The sequence below is a fragment of the Notothenia rossii genome (assembly GCF_949606895.1).
Source record: "Notothenia rossii genome assembly, chromosome: 9".
In the NCBI taxonomy this organism is placed as follows: Eukaryota; Metazoa; Chordata; class Actinopteri; order Perciformes; family Nototheniidae; genus Notothenia; species Notothenia rossii.
The window spans coordinates 33,999,652-34,022,186 of record NC_136907.1 but is presented as its reverse complement, the minus strand read 5'-3'; positions in this window follow the sequence as shown (position 1 = coordinate 34,022,186).

Here is a 22,535-nt window from a genome sequence, read left to right as displayed (position 1 = left end):
ATCAGTCAGTCAAAAACTCCCACCCATTTCTTCACGTCTTCCCGCATAGTGGACCAGTGGTACGTTGCCAAAACCTTCTCGGTGGTGCGCCTTCTCCCTGCATGACCTCCGGAACCCAGGTTATCATGGCACTAATTCAGAACATCGATAATTTGGTCCTTGGTGCACACAACCATCCTCTCATTGTCCTTGTACGTGTAGTACAAATCTCCAGCTGGCACATCAGGAAAAGAAAAACAATCATTTAGACATGGGTAGAGATGACATTATGACTAAAAGCTGTTCAAGAAATCCAGTGGCAAATGGGGTTTAGACGTAACAACTACAGTAATAGTGTGTATACTAATAAAAAGAAAAAGGAGAAACAAGCTGTGGAGTCCTTGCGATTTACTGAAACATTTTGGAATTGCAATATGATAAACCATTAGAGGTATGATCACTTTTGCACCAAAAAACACCATTAGATAAATAGATAGATAGATATATACTTTATTGATCCCTAAAAGTAAAGGAATGTGATGATGTCACATGTACAGGGGGTTTATACCTCATAATAAAAACGTATGTTCATGACTTAACCATGGCCTTATTCTGTTACTTACCTTTGATCAGGTATTGTTTGGATGCCCTCCGAATTAACGCCTTCCTTGTATCAGGCTTTTCAGCGGCGATGGTGAGATCGTGGTAACCACCATTGAGCACGTAGTGCTTTATCTCAGTATAAAAGCTCTCCATTTCTGTCATGAAAGTTAAGAACAAAAGAAAATATTACATACTACCTATGGCGTGAAAATGTCGCGGTCATTATGGGGAAGCGGAGGGATCGAGATCGGCATGAAGGTGTTCTTTTCACCATAATGACCAAGTCGCTGCACATTATCCCGCTTATTACATGGACACATTCTCAACAAAGTAACGATATGACTCCCAATATTACTTGAAATGCTTTTGTGGATTTAGAAAAGGATTTTATTGATTTAAAAATAGTTGTATGTATTGATTGAAATGTACATGCATCCGCTAAGAAAAATAGTCCGTTGTTACTGTTTGAGCTAACGTACCAACGGCAATGAACATAACAAAAGAACATATTACATATTACCTATGGCGCGAAAATGTTGAATATATACATATTTCATGGATTGTGATTGCTGTGCATTATCCCTTACTTAATAAATACTTTTTTTGATAATCTATTATATAGAAAAGTGTATCATATTGATATATAATATATCATTACTTGATAATATATAATATAATCAAATATAACAATCAAAATGAAATAAAAAAAATAGTCCGTTGTTACTGTATGAACTAACGTACCAACGGCACTGAACATATTACATATTACCATATTACGTTATATACTTATTACCTTCGATTTCTCATATTCTTCTCCTCATTCGTCTTTGTTTTTCTTCAAGTTTGTATTGTATTTCTTCAAGTTTTTATGTTGTTGGTCGAATGCACTTTAGCGTCAGCTAAATGCAATGTAATGTAATGATAAAAAAAACCTCTATACTCTAGACAGCGTGGGTAAATTACAGCCAGTCACAATGCGTGACATCATTGACGTCATTACGTCGTACGTCGTGACGTCACTGGTAAGAGACGGACCCCGAAAAAATCTGGTACCCCGAACACATCTGGTACCGACACCGGTAATAATTTCTGACACTAGGCAAAATATTTTCAAACTGTTTTCAAACTGTTTTCAAACTGTTTTCAAAACTGTTTTCAAAACTGTTCAATATGGAGTCAGATCTAGCTGTACTTATTTTGGTGTTATATAATATGTTTAAATTATTTTCCCGAGGTCGCAACAGGCCCCCGTGAAGAGGGCTTCATTCTCCCCGCGCATCTGGATAAATTGCGCAGTCTGCTCCTTGCTCCCTATCAAAACAAAATTGTATGAAAACCAAACAGGGTTTAGAAATATTTTCACTTCATATTATTTTACATGTAATATAAAGAAGACATCTCCAATTGCCCGTATATTTAAATACACAAATTAAATAGGTTTACTTTTCTTTCATGTCGTTTACTATTTGGATGAGTACATTTAAAAACAAATCCAGCTGAAACCGTTGTAGCCGTTGATGGGACGTTACAAGCCATATATTTTTTTTAAAACTCATTCGTCACCGTCACCCGTTGCATCCTGGGATATGCTAGACCGCGGAGTGTACATCAGATGTATCCTCTAAATCTGGGGAAAGAAGGCTGCATTTGCGGGCCGTATTCGGAGGAGTCTTGTCTTTTTTTTTAATTGGGACAGCCTTTGTTTGGCGGAAGTGACGTATGCGGTCTCCGAATGCATCCTCAGGAGGATGCGGCCGCTGAATTGGGACACAGCTTATATCTCCGGTCAAGTAAAGCTAATATGTGTTTAGCTAGCTTGTGCTTTAAAAAGGTATGTAAACATTAAAATATTGGAGGCATGCGGTGCAGCACATTACCTGCTTGGCGAAGTCAGACAGAGAGGAGGTTGTAGCCGATGTCCGGTGCGTTCATGGTCATCGGATAGTAATCGGTAGCATGGTGTTCACTTACTACGCAACGCAAAATGTAACGTACAGTAATTCCACAACCACATAAATGGATTAACATCGATTTAGCTGGGGCAACACAAATAAATAAATGAATGAATCTACTGGTTTCATAATTTGAACCAAAAGTGGTGCATTTTGCACTATTTTTTATCTATCTTTATTTATTTTCTTATTATGTCCTATTTATATTATGTTGCACTGTTGGAGGAGCTCGGGATCTAAGATTTGAAATGCCAAAATTACACTGTAGCTAGCATCTGATAACAAAAACCCTTGACCCTTGAACCTTAGTGGTGTTTATTTTTCACGGAGTTCAGTTGCTAAGCGATCACACAACGTCACGTCCGGTATTTCCACAACAACACAAATGGATTAACATCGTAGCCTTTGTTTCTGCTAAAAGAGGTGTCGACCAGCTAGGGCCACAAGAAAATCGGCGAAATCGAGTGTGACGATTAAAAAATAAATTAAAAACATCTAATTTTGACAATAAAAACCGACCAATAGGCGCGGTTGACCATTTGCTTGGCATTTCCGGGTATTTCTCCCTGTTAACAATACCGTGTAACTGTCACGTTTGAAGGGGATTAAAATCGATGTAATACATGAATGTAGCCTTTGTTTCTGCTGAAAGAGGTGTCGACCAGCCAGGGCCACAAGGACATCGGCGAAATCGAGTGTGAGGATTACAAAATAAATTAAAAACATCTAATTTTGAAAATAAAAACCGACCAATAGGCGCGGTAGAGCCTTTGCTTGGCACTTCCGGGTATTTCTCCACTGGTTAACATGGGTTAACAATACCGTGTAACTGTCACGTTTTGAAGGAACAAAACCGTGACATATTCACGTCTCCCAGCATGGTAAAACGTCACATGTTCACGTCTTGCCGTGATACCGGGTTGAATATATTACCCACATTACATTAGTAATGCGTTACATTACTTCGTTACAGCAAAAAGTAATATACTGTAACTCCGTTACTTTTGTAACGCGTTACACCCATCACTGTTTATAAATATGTTTATTATTATTTTTTAATGCAAACCGTCATCGCCACGGAGGAGCACACAGCCTCTGTGAGCGAGCGAGACAGAGAGCTAGGGAGGGAGGGACCCTCCTCCGCTCCCTTCCCTGGCTTCCGGTAGCTGCTAGAATCCACTTCAAGACACTGGTACTTGCGTACCATGCTGCGAATGGATCTGGCCCTTCCTACATCCAGGAGATGGTTAAACCATACACCCCAGTGCGTGCACTCCGCTCTGCATCAGCCAAACGGCTCGCTACACCCTCACTGCGAGGGGGACCCAAGTTCCCATCAGCAAAAACACGTGTGTTTGCTATCCTGGCTCCAAAATGGTGGAATGAGCTCCCCATTGAAATCAGGACAGCAGAAAGCTTACACATCTTCCGGCGCGGACTGAAAACTCATCTCTTTAGACTCCACTTCGAGCGATAGAATTACTAACAAAGCACTTATATACTAATAAAGGACTGGCTTATCTAAAGCCAGTTGAGTGGCACTTGAAATGTTTTAGCTCTATGAAACCTGATGTACTTATATGTTTATATTTTCTTCAAGTTTGTATTTTGTTGGTCGAACGCACTTATTGTAAGTCGCTTTGGATAAAAGCGTCACTTAAATGCAATTTAATGTAGAGGGAGAGAGAGAGCTAGGGAGAGCACACCTTTATCTATTTAATATAGATAAAGTAAGAAATCATTCCAATGTGTACTATAGGACGGTAAAAAAAAAAAAAAAACTTTAAAAGGGAAGTGATTAGTAAAATATGCATAAATAGAAAGCAAGAATGTTAACTAGGTAACATAAGATAAGAATAAACTAGTTTAAATGATTTGTTATTGGTTGTGATCATATTCTAAAGATTTTTGGATTATTGAAAAGTATACAGCTCCCTATACAGCTGTATCCATAAATTCATGTTGTGCTCAAAGTGCACCAGATTGATGCATTCGACTTCAACATTTAAAAAAAAATCTTGCAGGATGTGAGGTCCACCTCCAAATAAAATGGATTAAATGTATTTGTTTTCTCAACATTCTAGACACAATACCACATAATGACAAAGTGAAAAAAGCCCAATGCCTCAATGATGTTGCCTCATTGGTGCTGTGACAAAATATATTTTGTGTCCAAGAATAATTTAAGTTGTTCACTGAGAAGCTTTTCAAGGACCTTCACTACAACACGTAATTGTGAGATTGGCCTATAATTATTAACAGCTGAATGATCCCCTCCTTTCAGTAAAGGAAGAACATATGCAGATTTCCATATGTTAGGAATCTCATTGTTGGAAAGAGTAAAATTAAAAAGATAAGTAAGCGGCTCAGCTATAAAGTCTGCAGCTAATTTAAGAAAATGAGGAGGAAGTGTGTCTGGACCTGCCGATTTGTGTGGATCCAGATTCTGCAAGGCTTTATGGACCTCTATCCCCTCAATAAACGTGAAATTGAATGGCTGAGTCACGGGATGGGATAGAGGTGGTGAGAAATCAACTTTCTGTCCAGGGTCCGAATGTAAGGACTCAAACAAAGAACCAGAAGAAATAAAATGTTAATTAAAGCAGTTGAGAATGGCCGATTTGTCAGAGTATGCGAGTCTGTAACAATGCAGGCTGGTAATTCATTTTTAGTTTCTGTTCCAAATGAGTGTCGTATTACCTTCCAGAATGTATTTGGATCATTTAAGTTACTAGTAGTATTCGAGATGTAGCACTCAGATTTTGCCTTTTTAACGAGGAAGGTAAAACGTGATGATAAAGCCTCATTGCTTGCTGAAGGGGGTCTATAGCAACCTACAACAGTGATAAAATGACCCTTAAGAAGTTCCAATTTCAGCAGAAGTAGTTCAAATTGTCTGCTGAGAGACACAGATGATTGGATGGTAGCATGACATTTTCTTTTTACATAAATTGCAACATCACCACCTTTTCTGGGACGGTCACAACTTGATAGATTTCTTCAGCCAAGTTTCAGATAAAACAAGAACATCAGTATCAGAAGATTTTGCCCAGATTTTCATGTGTTTCCACTGCAGCCTTGCTTGGCCTCGTTAGGCCTCGTTAGGCCTTGTTAGGACCGGCTCGCTTTATGGCGCGTTTCCATTACAGTTTAGGAACTGGGGTATCTAGTAACGCAGTGTAGGTGGAGCGATCAGCTTTTTGGCGGACAGAGCGACGCTGCTTAAAACTGCCGTGACGTCATCTTCAATGCGACACAACACACACAACAATGGAGGATGTGGAAGCGACCGTTTGCTTGTTTTTGCTGTGTGGCTTCTTATCACAACAAAGAGGCGGCTTATAGCAAGACGAGGTATAGAAGAAGCTGACGTGGGAGTTTTGGCAGTCCTACAACGCAGCAGAGACTACAGGACGACTCGAATCACTACTAGGCTACTTCTTATTCTTCTTCTCGACTACAATGCTACTTGGTAAGCTAACGTTCGCTAACTAGCAATGTGTCTAGGCTCACGCTCCCTATACGACCAAAGTGTTTCAAGTATTTAATTAATTGTAGCTACCACTTATACATATTAAAATATGTATGCTTTTGTTTGTGTATTTCAGAAGAGGAGGAGGGCAGGGACATACGAGAGGGTCTGATGCACTACCTGAATACCTAGAATTTATAATGTAATACCTAAATATTCATTGTATTGAACATAAATAAATCTCTTTTTTTCACATACATGTGTTTGTCAAATGATTTAAACAATTTTTTTTTTATCAGAATTGACTATTTAGTAAATATTTGAATTTCAAGCACCAGTACTTACTGCCCCTTAATAATAATCTAATAAATTAAGCAAATATCAAAGCAAACTATAAACATAAATAAAAAAGTGTAAAACACAGCAAAACTATATTCATAAGTGCAAGTGTAAAACATTGTAAACATGGATGGAGGCTAAAGTATCCACAGCATAAAAATAATATATGATTATTATGATGGTTTGTCTGAAAGACACAGCCTCAAGGTTTTTTATTTTGTTATACGAACATACAGTGTAGTTATGACAATGAAAATCTTAGGTCACAGGCTCCTCCAACTGTGCAACACAATAACAGATAAACAGAAATATAGTGCAAGTAAATATTAAGCGCTGTGCACCGCTCTCTTCGTATAGGTTTTTTCTTTTGTTCTCCTTGAAATATATAAGCAATGTGTTGTTTGAGTCTAGCACGACGAGGATTACAATTGAGAAATGTTTACTACATGTATTATTTATTTATCATGTATTCTTAATACCATTACAAAATATGTAATGTTATGTTTTAGAGGAGGACCTCAAGCTAGCAAACTCAATTTCAAACAGTATGCAGAGTTGTCCTGCAAAAGAGTTCAAATGTATTGTTTAACCAAGTATTTATTCCCTTATTTGCTTTAAGTATTCTCTAAAATCCATAAACCCCTGTACAGTGCTTTGTGGACGATGATGGTGTTTATATTTCTGACTGCAGAGGGACGCCTATGATGCCATCTTTCTGTATGATCGCTGTAGGGAGCAATTATTTGTCAACAAGCGATAAGTCAAAGAAGTACTTTATTGATCCCAATTTGGGAAGTGTTTTGTTGCAGCAGCATAAAAAGGCATGACATTGTACAATTCAAATAATTAAAAAAAAAATGTTGTATTGCAGCAGCATAAAAAGACATGGCATTGATTGTAAAAATAAACATTTTAAAGATAAAAAATAAACAAGAAAGTACAAATGTAAATAAACAATATAATCTCAGTCAGAGGTTATTTGTTGTATCACAGAGGCGGAGGAGACGGGGCACGTCAGCTGCCCATTCCCCCCTAGCACCTGGCCAAGAGTGCGCAGGAAGGCTAAATTAAAAGGTCTCTGCTTGAGCGATCTCCTCCCTTCTCAAGGCTGCTTCCAACTCCCTCGCCTCCCCCAAGGTCCGGTTCAAGTGCTGATCCTGCTGGGCCCGGTCTTCCTTCTGCTGGACCAGGTGCCGTTCCTGCTGGACCAGGTGCCGTTCCTGATGGGCCAGATCCTCTCCTCCTCGTTTCCTCTTGCCTGGGTGACAAGATAATTATAGCAATAATAATTAGCAATAAGAATGAAAAACGCAGGACAGGCAAAGGTCACACAAGGATATACGAATAAAATGTAAACAGAACAACAGTAAGGCTGAACTAAAGAAAGTTCTGGCCCTAGATGTTTACAATGATTGTGAATTTCCAGCCTGTTGATAATGAATATATGTATATGATAGGAAGTCACACACAATTGTACTAGCTGCTTACTTTACTTGTAACAGAGCATTCCCACACAGTGGTATAGCTTATTTTACTTACTGACTATGGATGATCTAAAGTTTTAAGAAAGTCACAATTCCTGCCTATTTCTTACCTACAGTGATGCAAACACAGGTATGGTGAAAAAAGAGAGAACTATTCGAAGCAGGAAAAAAACTGCGTAATATACCATCTGACAAAGGCCTGTGCTATAATGCTTCAATTAACTGGCTATTCTTTATATTATACTCAGATCAATAGGAGACAGAGATGTTAAGTTATAAATCAAGGGTTTTTATTATTATTTACAGCAGGTTGGGGAACTTTTTTCCTTTCAATTTGAACAACATCCTCCGAGGGCCGTACAAATGATTGAACTCAACCTCTGCTTAAAAAAACTAAAATCACAGCCAATTCATTTGGCCTTTCTTTCATGCTGTGCAAAGAAAAAGCAACCTCTTAATCCAGATATTTTACCATGACTCGTGCATGCATGCATGCATGTGCACGGTGTGGCATGACTACCAAAACAGAAAGATATAGACACAAGATGTGTGCAAATGTATTTAGTATCCATGTGAACATGATTTAAGTGGGGGGGGGGGGGCTAACCTCCTCTAGGGGGGTCCGGGGGCATGCTCCCCCAGGAAGATTTTTTTTAAATATTGAAGTTAAAAGCATCAATCTGGTGCACTTTCAGAGCAACATGAGGAGATCTATGGGTACATCTTTCAACACCCATTTGAAACAGAATTGTAAGCAGATTTTTCTTTTTGGATATTTTAAAAATCACTCCCCTTTTAAACTCTATTCTTGTTATTTTTAACAACTTTTTTGTTACTGTCATATAGTATTTTATACCTGTTTTTCATTTAGTCTCTAATGTCTAATTAATAATTATAATGATCATATCAAGGTGTGCCTTAACCTCACTGAGCTGAGGTTATTTGAGCCTCTCAGGAGAGAGCTCTCTTCCACCTGGTTGTAGAAAAGCTCTTTAAATTCGTTAGCATAGATAGCTAACCAGATGCTAATAACAACAGATCGCCACTGTGCTTACAACTAAAGACACAGCCACGCAAACACTGCGGCATGTGTACGGCTCCTTATGGGTACTGCAATATTTGAAGAGCTGGAGCGGCGTTCCGGTGCTCTCCGAAAGCACTCTAGTCTAGTCTATACTCCTTTCAGACGAGACATAACCACGTGAAGACACGTTACGCTCGTGTTGTGTTCAAGGAACCTCTCCTTGGCCAGGAAAAACAGGCACTCACTTGTTTAATTATTTTGCGATCTAGATTTCTTCTTCTTTTTTGAAGTGAGAAGCGGACTAACGAACGTACCCCCCCCCCCCCCCCCCCCAAAACGAAAACTCTTCGGTTCTCCACGAATTACACAAGTCACCCAAAGCAGCGTTAAAAAAGCGGGAGGCGCCTCACAGCTCTGTGATTGGAGAGTGTGCTCCGAGGGTTACGCCGAGCGTCAAACAGCACTTGAAATGGGATGGAACCACGGCCGACTTTCCAAAACTGGATTTGAACGGGTCCACCGCGTCCCCCCCTCCCCCACCCCGTCCCCCAGAACTACACATGCTGGCTATTGTGTTTCGCAACATGTTCTCTATCTATGGCACATCTCTACTGGGAGTTGTAGTTTTAAAATACATTTTCACATGCCAGCTAAGGTCAGAAGAGCTTTATTTAACAGCTGGTCTTATGTTTGTGACCTCTCCTGTTGTTAATTGATAACATTACATTACATTAATTGGTAAGCCTGAAACATGCATTTGTCAAGGTTCAGAGGCAAATTTTACAAATATGGCAGTAGCCATCGATCATCTTAAGATAAGATATACTTTATTGATCCCAAGTTGGAAACATTTTTGTTACATCAGCATGTGTAACAGCTGTAAATATGCAGTGGTAGGGTGACCATATTTTGATTTCCAAAAAAGAGGACATGCTGACCCCAGCCTCGAGATACTTAATGATACTCAACGTTTACTCAAAGATGCCTTATTGTTTTAAAGTATGCCTCCTCTGTATGGATATACAATTATTATTTATATTATTTTACTGTATATAACACAATAATATCTCTCTATAACCAAAGACACACCAAACCAAGGTTACTCAACAATCAACATGCTTTATTATGCCTAGAATCATCTCTGACAAATCTCAAATGCACAAGAATAACTTAAACATCATCCTGTAACAAAATAATAGCTCTCTTTTCAAGTCTTACTAGACAAAAAATAAATAACAAAATATATGAAATAGTAGAAAATAGAAAATCCAGCTTTAACAAATAATCTCTTTGTATCTTGTCAATGTAAACAATAAAACAGTAACCTCACAAAGATACTAATCTAATTATTTTAAAAGTGCACTATGCAGTTTTGGATTTTACATTTGCATAATTGCCATTAGTGAACATAACATAACATTTGATTACCTAAATCAAACCAAACACATTTTGAGGCACCATGAACCAAATATAAGCCTACTTTAAATGTTTGTAAACACAATTCCAGGCCCTGTCATTGTAAACAACCACAGTGAAACGACAACTTTTCACATATTTCTAGCTTCAAACTGTTTTCTAGGGTCCCAATTTAAAATTAAAAGTTTAAAGTTTCTCTCCCACAGCTACATAGCTTTCTCTCTCTGCATAGCGGCATACTTCAATCTTCTTCATCATGTTTTTCTTCTTCATCCTCCTTGTCTGCCCATCGATATTTTGCTGTGGAGCTGATCTTTCCAAGCAGTTTTCGGTTGCTCAACAAATAAGCATGAAAGTCTTTGCAAGACATGTCTTTCAAATTGTATTGCACAAATAGAATTCCCTTCAGTAACTCAACAGACAGCTGGTTCCTCTCCTTGGTCCACTGGCTCTGCATCAGTGAGAAAACCCTCTCAATATTTGCATTGTGAGAGGAAAGTGCAAAGACAAACTGTGCAATCTTCAGTAGTTCTGAGTAACATGCAATGCTTTCGGCCTTCTCAAAATATTTGGTCCACTTCTGGTGCACCTGCATTCCACTGAACTCCTCATCACGGTTGCACCTTTCTGTGAATCTCTTCAGATTGGTGACCTGGTCAAAACACTTGACATCATCAATTACCACCCCCTTCTCTCCTAGGAACTTGATGCAGGCCTCCACATCATTCCACTCTGGTGGCTCACTCAGATCCATCCACGTGAATGTGGAGAACTCTTCCATGGGAGTCTTCCACTTCTCCAGATACTCCAGACATGTACTGTACAGGCCTTGCACATCAGCACAGAACTGGTCATATTCCTTACCAAGTCCATCACTACGCTTTTGTGCCAGTAGTCCCTTAACTTTAAGGGACATGAAGTTGTTGCTCTTGCGTTCAAGAAGAATGGTGTGGATGCTGTTCATTATTTTCTTTACCTCCATAATGGAGTTCTTCTCCTTTTCCATGTCTTGAATGTGGGTGTGGAACGCAGACATGAGTGAGTGCATGTGCCAGAGGTAGATCTCACTGAATTCGTTTTCAAAAAACTTCTTGATCACTATGGGTGGTTTTTGCTGAGACAGAAAGAATGCCTTTAAGGCTGGAAACATCTGTATCATCCTCTCAATGCCTGGGAACAATGACAGCCACCTTGTCTTGCTGTGAGAAAGCATCCTTCTGTATTCAATGTCAACAAAATCACAGTACTCCTTCAGGCTCTCAGTGCGCACAGTGTAAATGTGGAAGAACTGGTAGATTTTGAACATGATATTCTCAAGGTCAAAATCTATTGTTTCTGCCCCATGATGAACACAATTATTCAATATGTGCTGGGCAACCCACACCGATCAGAGTGTTCTTCTGCAGCAACCTCTTCAAATTTGCAAACACATTCTTTCCCCCTTCATCACGTCGGATTCCTCCAAAGTTTGTGTTGCAATTGTCGCCAGTAAATGCAATGCATTTTTCAAACAAATTGTTTTTTGCCAATGTTTCAATGAGATATTGTGCAATGGTTTCTACTGTCTCATTTGGTGTGTCTTTAACCTCGATTAATTTTGTTTGCATGCCACCCCTCTTCCAGTCAAAGTACTGGATTATGATTGGGAATATTTTCACTGCTCCGCGGTTACTCCCGTCTGTAGAAACACCGCAGTACTGGATTTCTTTGAGTGCTTCATGTGCGACATCAATCGAGTGGGGCGCTATAACACCATTGACAATGGCTTCGGTTTTAGTGCGTGCACTACTGAATTTTTTGGCAGTGTCAGAGTCTGGAAATGCTTTTTTTAGCAAGCACTTGTGCAATCCATAGATCTGTAGCTGTTGTGATGTTTCACAGTGTGAAATGCAAACGCACCCTCCGCTGCATTTACAGCATCCTCTGTTTTGCCTGGTCCAACAAAGAAGTCTGTCAACTTTGCCGACAAATTCTCACCTTGCACAGCTTTCCTATGTTTGTCTGTGTCCATGTGCGCTTTAAGATCGCCTGCACCTTTATTGGACACACACACGTATGTGCAAGCTTTGCACACGGTGCACTCCGCCTCCCATTTGTTCCGACCGGGTCGGTACATTTGGAATTTCTTCTGCAATTCATCTGTAAAAGTACATTTGCGCTTTGGCATTGTGAATGTGAGCTGCGGTCCGCTCTGTCCCCTTCCTCTGTTTGTGTGTCAGCGTAGTTGTAGAGCCGCCCACAAAGCTTCACACTCAGGGATTACGTCACACACGCAACAGAGTACCGTAGTATTCTGTGCAATGCGCCAGTCAATTTAAGTACATGCAAACGGTCCGCGAAACCCGGAAATTTTCATGAATTTATAAACCCCCCCCGGACGACCTGGACAGGGCGTGAAAAGAGGACATTTCCGGGCAAAAGAGGACGTTTGGTCACCCTATGCAGTGGTGTTTATTTGTAAATCATTTAGTATAATCACACAAATTCTGTGTTTTATATTTAATAATTCTCTGTTTTTTATTTATTGATTGTTCAATACCTGACAAGGCCGGAGATGAAATATCTATATACATCCTAAGAGTATAATACATATGTGTAATATCAGTTAAAATAAGTGCTTCAACATAGTTGGAGGTATGCACAAATATTGATAGATGTCTTGTAATGCACTATTGAGGAACCTGCGACCCAAGTTTTTCATTCATTGCATAACTACACCGTTTGTCAATCAATCAATCAATGTTTATTTATATAGCCCAATATCACAAATGTTACATTTGTCTCAGTGGACTTCACAGTTTGTACAGAATATCAGTATGACAATACGACACCCTCGGTCCTTAGACCCTCACATCGTACAAGGAAAAACTTCCAGAGAAAACCCCACAGTTTAAAGGGAAAAATGGGAGAAACCTCAGGGAGAGCAACAGAGGAGGGATCCCTCTCCCAGGACGGACAGACGTGCAATAGATGCCGTGTATAAATTGAAAAGATAATACATTTGCAACATAGGTAGTCCAAATGTTTGGAAATACATGTGTGTATAATAAGAAGATGAATCCACGAGGATATCCATCCAGGACTTATGATCCAGGACCACAGCCACGACTCAAGATCCAGGACTCGCAATCCATGACACAGGACCGCAGGATCATCCATGACTCCGGATCCCGGCGTATATAGACACCAAAAAGAAAGAAATTTGGGGAAGCTGGGTTAATCGGAACATGAGAGTACACAGGTATAGGCAGAGAGAAGGAATAAGTAAGATGTCCCCCGACAAACTAAGCCTATATTAGGAAAACTAGGGGCTGAATCTAATCAGCCCTAACTATAAGCTTTATCAAAAAGGAAGGTCTTAAGCGCACTCTTAAAAACGGATAGGGTGTCTGCCGTCCGAACACAAACTGGAAGCTGATTCCACAAAAGTGGAGCTTGATAAGAAAAGGCTCTGGCTCCCATTGTACTTTTAGAGACTCTAGGAACAACCAACAACCCTGCATTCTTGGAACGCAATGCCCTAGTAGGACAATAGGGTATAATGAGTTCTTTAAGGTAAGATGGCGCCTGCCCATTAAGGGCTTTGTAGGCGAGAAGAAGAATTTTAAATTCTATCCTGTGTTCTATAGGGAGCCAGTGTAAGGCAGCCAGAACAGGAGTAATGTGGTCCCTTTTCCTAACTCTGGTTAGTACACGAGCTGCAGCATTTTGAATCAGCTGAAGCGACTTGACTGACTTCTTGGTACACCCTGATAATAAGGAGTTACAATAATCCAGCCTTGAAGTAACAAATGCATGGACTAGTTTCTCTGCATCGTTTTGAGGCAAGATATGCCTGATTTTTGCAATGTTACGTAGATGGAAGTAGGCGGTCCTTGAAATTGATTTTATGTGGGTGTTAAAGGATAAATCCTGATCAAATATAACACCAAGATTCCTTACAGTCTCACTGGAGGCCAAATTAATGCCATCCATAGTTAATATATCTTTAGATAATTTGTTTCGTAGATTCTTCGGGCCAAGTACAATAACTTCAGTTTTGGTCGTGTTTAACATCAAAAAATGTAAGATCATCCACGTTTTTAAGTCCTTGAGGCAGTCTCTAATTGTATTTAGATGATTAATTTCATCAGGCTTGATTGATAAATATAGTTGAGTATCATCCGCATAAGAATGAAAGTTTACAGAATGATTCCTTATAATATTGCCTAACGGAAGCATTTATAGGGTGAACAAAATAGGTCCAAGCACTGAGCCCTGTGGCACTCCATGGCTAACTTTGGTTTGCATGGAAGATTCATCGTTGACACGTACAAACTGAGAGCGTTCAGATAGATAGGACCTAAACCAGCCTAAAGCAGTTCCCTGTATGCCAACTAAGTGCTCTAGTCTTTGCAATAGGATATCATGGTCGATAGTATCAAATGCATGTTTGTGAATATGATATGTCAATAAACCTTAGAAAATCTTGAAATCTTGAAAGGGATGTGCAAAATAGTCATTATATACAGTCTTTAATTAACTATTAGTAGAGAATAACGAGTAATGAATATACTTTATAGGGATCCTATTAATATCTAATAATACAAATAATGAAATTCAATAACATGCTTTAACCACCAGGTGTCCCTTTCTATCAGCTGTGCACCTTTATGGTGTAAATACAGCCTATCTACTAATTGGATCAAATATAAAAGTCAGCCAAATTAGTGTTGATCCTGCAAAGAGACGTATTGTGTGAAAAGAAATGTAAGATGTTGTTTAATTGCTGATATATTTATGATCCACGTCACGTTTTCAGTGTTGGCGGCAGTTCCTCATGTTTGTCCAGAAGTCTTCTCATCAGGGCTCTATAAATAGAGAACTACGGCAGATATGTAATATTTAATGCAGCCGAACCGTGTATTACAATGCCGTTATGTGATGACTTTCAAAGATAAAAGCAAGCACACTCGGAATAAAGTATTATTTTATTTCTTTTAAATGTTTTCGGTCTGTTTCCGGTATTTGTTAATGACGATGTGAGATGTGAGACTGGAATTGCACAGGGGAAAATAACGTATCTTTAGATGCAGATTTTTTTAAACTAATACGTTTGCGCTGTGGACCAACACTATACATTGACGGGGAAGGGGGTAGCAATAAAGATAACACCATTAAACAGTTACACAACATAACAGAAATAATATCGATAGCAGCGTCCCAAGCAACCACCTTGGTAACAATGAAAACGCTCTATGGACGCAATTTCCTGAAGTAATCTTCGTAATAACTAGCAAACTAAAGTACATCCACTGCACACATAATCTGAAATAACAACTCATATTTCTCGCATCAACTGACATCAAAACGTATTTTAATGTCCAAACTACCTTTAAAATAGGCATTTTCCACCGAGAATAAAACGAAGTTCGGCCATGTTTTTTTTTCCTGCAGGGAGAAATTTGAAGATCACGTGATATAGACGCCAGCCATTGGAATGAATGGTGAAAAAAAAGGGGTTTGTCAAACAGAGCACATGGTGTAGTCCTAAACGATAGCTGGGGATTCTGGGTAGTGTAGTGTCTTCTGCCATCCTTTACTCCGAAAAAATATGTGTTTCTCCGAATCGAAGGGGGAAAATACAAAAGCATTGCACACAATTTAAACGAATCAATGTTGTGTAATTAACAAGGATAATCTGGTGTTTTTTAGTCGATGAGTAATGCAGATATCACTTTAAAAGCAATCGACAGTAAGGGGAATACTTACTTCCGGGTGTACAATTCTCCGTTATCCAATGGGAATGGACGCTCACATTGCCTTTAAGGGCAGCCGACACAAAACGAATGCCGTGCTTCCATGAGCGTCAAATCCTGCCGCAAATGGGAATACATTGCAATAAGTTTAAAGCTATTTGCATCCCTTTTTGAAGCTGAAAGAGCCTAGGAGCGTCACAACTGCACGCCACGGGACCCTAACCAAACGTCGCTCCTGGACGATTATGGAGTGAGAGTGAGTTGCCAAGACACATCATCGTGAGATTTTTGGATGCAGCGGTTAAAGATCTGGTGATACGACAGGCATGGAGTCAGGGACAGGTCTCCTTCCAAGATAAATGGATATTTTTTGATCAGGATTACTCTCCCGAGTTACACAAGAAGCGGGCAAAGGTGCACGAAGTCATCAAGCAGCTAAAAAAGAAGGACATACTGCCGAGGTGCGTATACCCAGCGCTAGGGATGGGTATCGAGAACCGGTACTAAGTCAATACCGGTACCTGATTGGACGGTATCGGTATACCGTTAAGCCGCTGGACAAACGGTGCTGCTATCGGTATATGTGTTACGTCTACTTCCTTAGTTTAACTTTAAACCATTCTGGTTGGTTGGGAACCCTCATCCCGTGTGATGTATCCGGTTTGAGACCCCTCTGATTGGCCACTGTAAATGCCACTCGTCATCTCTCTCAAAAGCGCTCTTATAATTGTTGTGAGACTCCCGCAGGCATGGCGGACAGTAGGGGTTTCACCAACTAATTAACTAGTCGACTAGTCGACTACCTTTAGCACTAGTCGGCGCTGTAGGCCCTAGTCAACTAGTCGTGAAAAAAATGGAGGTAAACGAGGTGCTGCAAAATGCTCCAAAACACGTCCGACATTCTTATGTATGGCAGAACTTCAACGAAGATGTAACCAACTCCACAGTGAAGTGTCAGTTCTGTACAGCTGTAATGAAGTACAATACAAATACATCTGCTATGCGCAACCATCTGAAGATGAAACACCCGCTGCCGACAGCTAGCACTAGCAGTAATGCTAGCACCAGTGAGCAACGGACCGGCGTCAGCACTGAACAGAGGCAGACGAGCAGCAAGAAAACACGGGTCAACAGTGATGCGGATGATGAGCTACGGGATTACTGCCAGCGGACACCGCATATCCCCACAATGGATAATCCACTGGAGTGGTGGGCAGAAAACGTGCACCGCTTCCCCCGCTTTCGAGGAGCTACCTGGCTATTCCAGCCACAAGCACCCCGAGTGAGAGGGTTTTTTCCCTGGCAGGCAACACTGTCACCCGAAAGCGGTCAAGCCTCCTTCCCTCACATGTCGATGCGTTGGTGTTCAAACCAAACCAAAAATATGGAAAGGTGGACGTTATCGTGGAGGACAGCGAAGTGTTGAGCAATGCGCTGTTGCGCACTGGATTTACGTGGCATTTATGTAAACAAGAGTTTTTTGCTGTCGATTTTGGTGAGTCCAGTTACTGTTTGTTATTTACTCAGCCATGTAACACAAATTAAAATGCAGTGTTTAATGTTACTGTATGAGTTCCAATATAAAATACAGTTGTACACCTCTCTTTGTGTGTCTTTATTATGACGTAACGACTAGTCGACTATGAAGTATTATTTGAATTATTTGAAGTATTAAAGTAACGTGTTATGGCAGGAAAGTTCAATCTGGTATATTCATTTTAATGTCACCTTATATATATTCATGTGTGTTACATTTGAAGGGACAAAGTATATTTTTCCTCCCCAATATATTGAGGTGAAGTCTTTGTGTTTAGAGAGGGATGTGAGCAGGGGACATCCTTATTTGGGGATAGCTCCAAAACTCTGGAATGTTTCCCTCATAAAAGAAGAGGGTGCGTTACACATGCTTAGGGCAAATGTGTGTGTGTTTTCATTGCAGTAAATATATGTGCTGCGTGATTACTCTTCAACTATACCTCTGTTTTTATTCTTTCATGTGTGGGTACTAAATGGCTACAAACATTCTGGAGAAATTAGCTTAAACATGTTTTATTACTCTATATGAAATGGAAGCAGCTTTTCTGACAGGGACGAGAGAGCTGGGGGAGGGGACATTCTTCTTAAGATTTTCAGCATGTCAATTATCAGGGAAATCTACTTGTTTTAAATAGATGTGTGTGGTTAATTACTTTGTATTAATAATAACAGTATGTGTAAAGGAAGCTGGAAATATGCAACCTGAAACCTTTTATTTGAAGTAAAGATGTGAACAATAGCTCAAATGGCTGGAAAGGCTGCAGGACAAATGAGTGTGTTCTCTATATTGGGCCTGTGTGAAGTTTGACTATTTGAAAAGCATCTCTAATACTGCTTAAGATCATAGGTAATGTGTTCCTCGTTATTATTGATATGAAAGTCATTTACATGTATTACGTATATTTAGCCAACTATAACAACTATATCTTAAAACATACTTTTAACTTGTGTGTGGTAACCTTAGGGGGGGAAGATGGCCACAGAGACAAAGAGCCATAAAGGGGATGTGTGTGTGCTGGCTGCAAGATGTGAAATAAGATAAGGAAACTTGTTGTTTAGAGCAGGTTCGTTCCAGACACCAAAAGGTATCTGGTTTTCGTCAAACTGAAAGAGACTTTTTGTTTCCGGGTTTCTTCTGCTGTGTCGCGCTGATTGGGTACGACAGGCCATGTGTTGGTCTCTCCCAATAAGATGACCTCTGGGGGAAGTATTCACACACCTTTTCCTGTGTTTTTAGTATGAAAGCCTGTGTTTTCCTTTGGTTCGCGCTCTTCTTTTCTTCATGCTGGCCAAGGTGGTAAGACCTCTCCCAGCGAGAGGACCAGAGCAGGGGCACCCGAAGGGGGGCCCCTATTGAATTGTTTTGTGATGTATTGTATGTTCTACCATTAAAGCAGATTATTGTTTAACCCTTATCCTGGCTGCTTTGACTTTTCCTTCTTTTAAAACAAACTCATAGAGGAACGGCGCGAAGCAGAGATTCCGCCCCAACAAATGGTGACCCCGACGTGATGACGTCATGACGTGGCGACGTGCCGACGTGGTGACGTCATGAGTAGGGTTTTTTAGAGGAAAATCAGCAGCCAGCAGACGAATGGTCCGGAGAAGAGGCCTAGAATAATCTCTGACAACTAAAACAAGGATCCTACAATTGAAAGGTGAGCAGACGAGCCTGTTTCTATCGAAGGTCTGTAATTGGCTAAACTACATTTTAGAGTTGTCAGAGACATATTCCAGTGTCATAGTTGTTACGGTGGAATATGCAATACATATTTTAGGTAGGTAGGAAAGTTATATACATATAAAAGTGAATCAGCAAGTATTTCAGCGTAGGGTATTGAGTCTCTAACGGCTGGAAGGGTATAGAGTCCCTGGCCTAGTGGAGGTATGGGAGTCCTCACAGGCTATACTTGCTGGGGAAGCCAAGTAGAGTATCGAGTCTCTATCCATGGCTAAAGTGAATAACAAATCTGAGGTTCATAGGAACCAAGAGGTGCGTTATAAGCCAGTGTAGTGTTGGTTGCGGGTATACATGTAGAGTCCCGCACGGCAGCTAGCTGAAGGTGCTAGTATTGAGTCTGCATCTAAGACTAAATTAAATAACAGATCCGACGCTCATGGGGCGGGAGGTGCGTTATAAGTCTGTTGGGGTTTAAACTCCCATTCTGTTGAAAGAAATATTGCATCTTAAAAGCTGGACAGACAGTAAGGAGGATATATTTCTTGTGAATAAATAGAATATATTATTGAACATGAAACAGCCTTAGTCAGATAAATAGATACGGAGTCAGAAGTGTTAATTGTTGAAAGAAGCCCCCCTTCTCCTAAAAAGGCTGAGAGCTACAGCGGGGGAGAGAGAGGGGGATGTCAGTATTTGTCTGTGAGAGTTCCCCCCCCTTCTTCCTCTCGAGAGCAGCAGCGGCCCGGAGGGTGTCTGCTTGCTTTTTCTCTAGTGATCTGAAGTTGGAGTGAAATACATAGAAAATGAACAGATCAAGGTGTGATTTGAAGTGGTAGATATATTGAAATAAATGAGAAACAATGATTTGCTGCTATTTAAACAAAGTCTTTGAGAACTGATTGATACCGTTGCATTGCGTTGTGAATTTCATGGTATTTGTCTTAACTATAATGTACCCACATGCATGTGGTTTCTTTGTCCCAGTTCATTTTAAAGTCAGCCGCCTCATGGCTAAATCTATTTGACCCCATGAGGTCAAGAGTCATTCTGTTAGACCACCATCTTGTGAAAGACAAATCATTGTTCTTTTGTCACATTTTGAATTAGAAAAGAGTTAATTTTGCTAGATCAATTTATCTATAAATGTTGTAGTGGGAGTTTTGTGTTTGCTAACATTTTTAGGAAGGAAAGCACCAGGAGATGAGTAAACTCAAGAATCCGTGGAGTGTAAATACATTGAGAAAAACACATTTTTATACTCTAACTGTTTGCACATCATAGACAAGGAATTTACACAATATGAATAAATGTTCACTAAAAGTAATAAGTATAATGGAAAGTAGACATGGGCCTACACTTGAGTCAAATTTCATGACTGTGATCTGATTAGTGTGCTCTGCAGGTTTACTATTGTTCTAAGTAACATTGGGATTTAATATATTGGAGAAAGTATGGAGATGTTCTTTCTTAGTGTGTGAAATATGTGATGCTTGAAACAGGTATTTCAATTTATAGGAAAAAATTGTTTCCTGAAAGAGCCAGGTTGGGTAGATATGTAACAATGGATGAAACAATTTTTAGAGGGACTTTTTGTAATATCATTAGTAGATATTAATGGTGTTGCTTAGATGGCATTTAGCAACTAAGACAGATAGTATGAGTAGAAAGAGACAGAGTGGAAAGGGTTGGATTTATTTAACCTCAGTGTGCTAGATTTCTTATAGATAATGCGTCCCGAGACCTGGACTCCCCCTCTGAGTTAGAAAGGCTACGACCCCGTCCCTCCAAGCAGACAAAACACCTAACCCAACAGGAGACTCCTCCTTCTCCATCAAACAGACAGAGAACCGGAGCTGAACCGTCTCTACCTGAGGCATCCAGAACCAAACCGCTTGCTGACATACAGAAATACTCTCATCAGTCCCTCAGACAGGGCATGAAGCTGAGCCACGAGATTTGGCACAGGAGCAGAGTGGGGGACATGAGAGCAGAATCCGCCCTCCATAAAGCAGCAGAGAGACTATAAAGGAGGAGATGAAATGCAAAGCAGTGCAAAGAACAGTGGCATGATGTGGGCTGCCGGTGTGACTGGGCCAAAGGCTGCCTAAAACAGTTACAGCGGATGGATTCAAGAGCTGATGGACTGAAGAGAAGACAGAATCAGAGGGGTTGGCATGATCGATTTGAAGTGAGGAGGTCTGGGTCACGGCTTGAGACAACCAGGGGAGAAGAAAAGGAGAACGGGAATGAGTGAGTTTACACATAAACACACTTATTCACAAAACGCACATAGAAGACACCACATTTAAAGAACTTGAATTGACTTGATAAATAAGTAAAGATAAAAAGAGGTATTAACCATGAATTAATCTATTGGTAAATTCAAAATAGCAGTAAAGAGGAAACTATTAAAGTAAATCAGAAAATCATCCTAAAAACACACTGAGGGTTAAAGGGGGAGACATGAGGGAAATATGCACTACACCAGTGGTCACCAACCTTTTTAAGCCCAAGATCACCGACCTCGGCCTAGGGGAAAGGCGAGATCTACCTATTGCAGAATTGAGTGAAAAAGACGGTCCAGACAGTGCTTCCAATTTGAGGCCTTTTATATAGGCTAATTGCATCTGAATTACTGTTACAATGAAGGCTCCATAATCAGCTCAAGGCATATAGGCAGGGGTAAAGTGCTATTTTTTATGAGTAAAGGGCCGACCTCACCTCCTCTAGGGGGGTCCTCACCTCCTCTAGGGGGGTCCGGGGGGATGCTCCCCCGGGAAGATTATTTTTTAAATATTGAAGTTGAAAGCATCAATCTGGTGCACTTTGAGAGCAACATGAAGAGATCTATGGATACATCTCTCAACACCCAGATGAAACAGAACTGTAAACAGATTTTCTTTTTCTTTATTGATATTTTACAAATCACTCTTTAAACTGTATTCTTGTTTTACTGCCATATAGTATTTCATACCTGTTTTTCATGTATTCTCTTATTTTTTGTATAACTATAATGATCATATGAAGAAGGTGAGCCACGGAAATAATCTTTTGAATAATTTGTGACAAAACCGTTCTAAACACTCAGAGAGTCCGTTTAGCTCACCTGAGCCCCTCAGTCTGACAGGGGAGGACTCTCCTCCAGCTTGTTGTGGAGACAGCTCTTTAAGTCCGTTAGTGCAGCTAGCTAACCAGATGCTAACATCACGATCCCCGCTAGCACCGGTCCCTCTCTCCCTCCCTCCCTCTCCCTCTCTCTCTCCCTCACTAAATGCGCTATTGCCACACACACACAGAGCCGAGCTTGAATG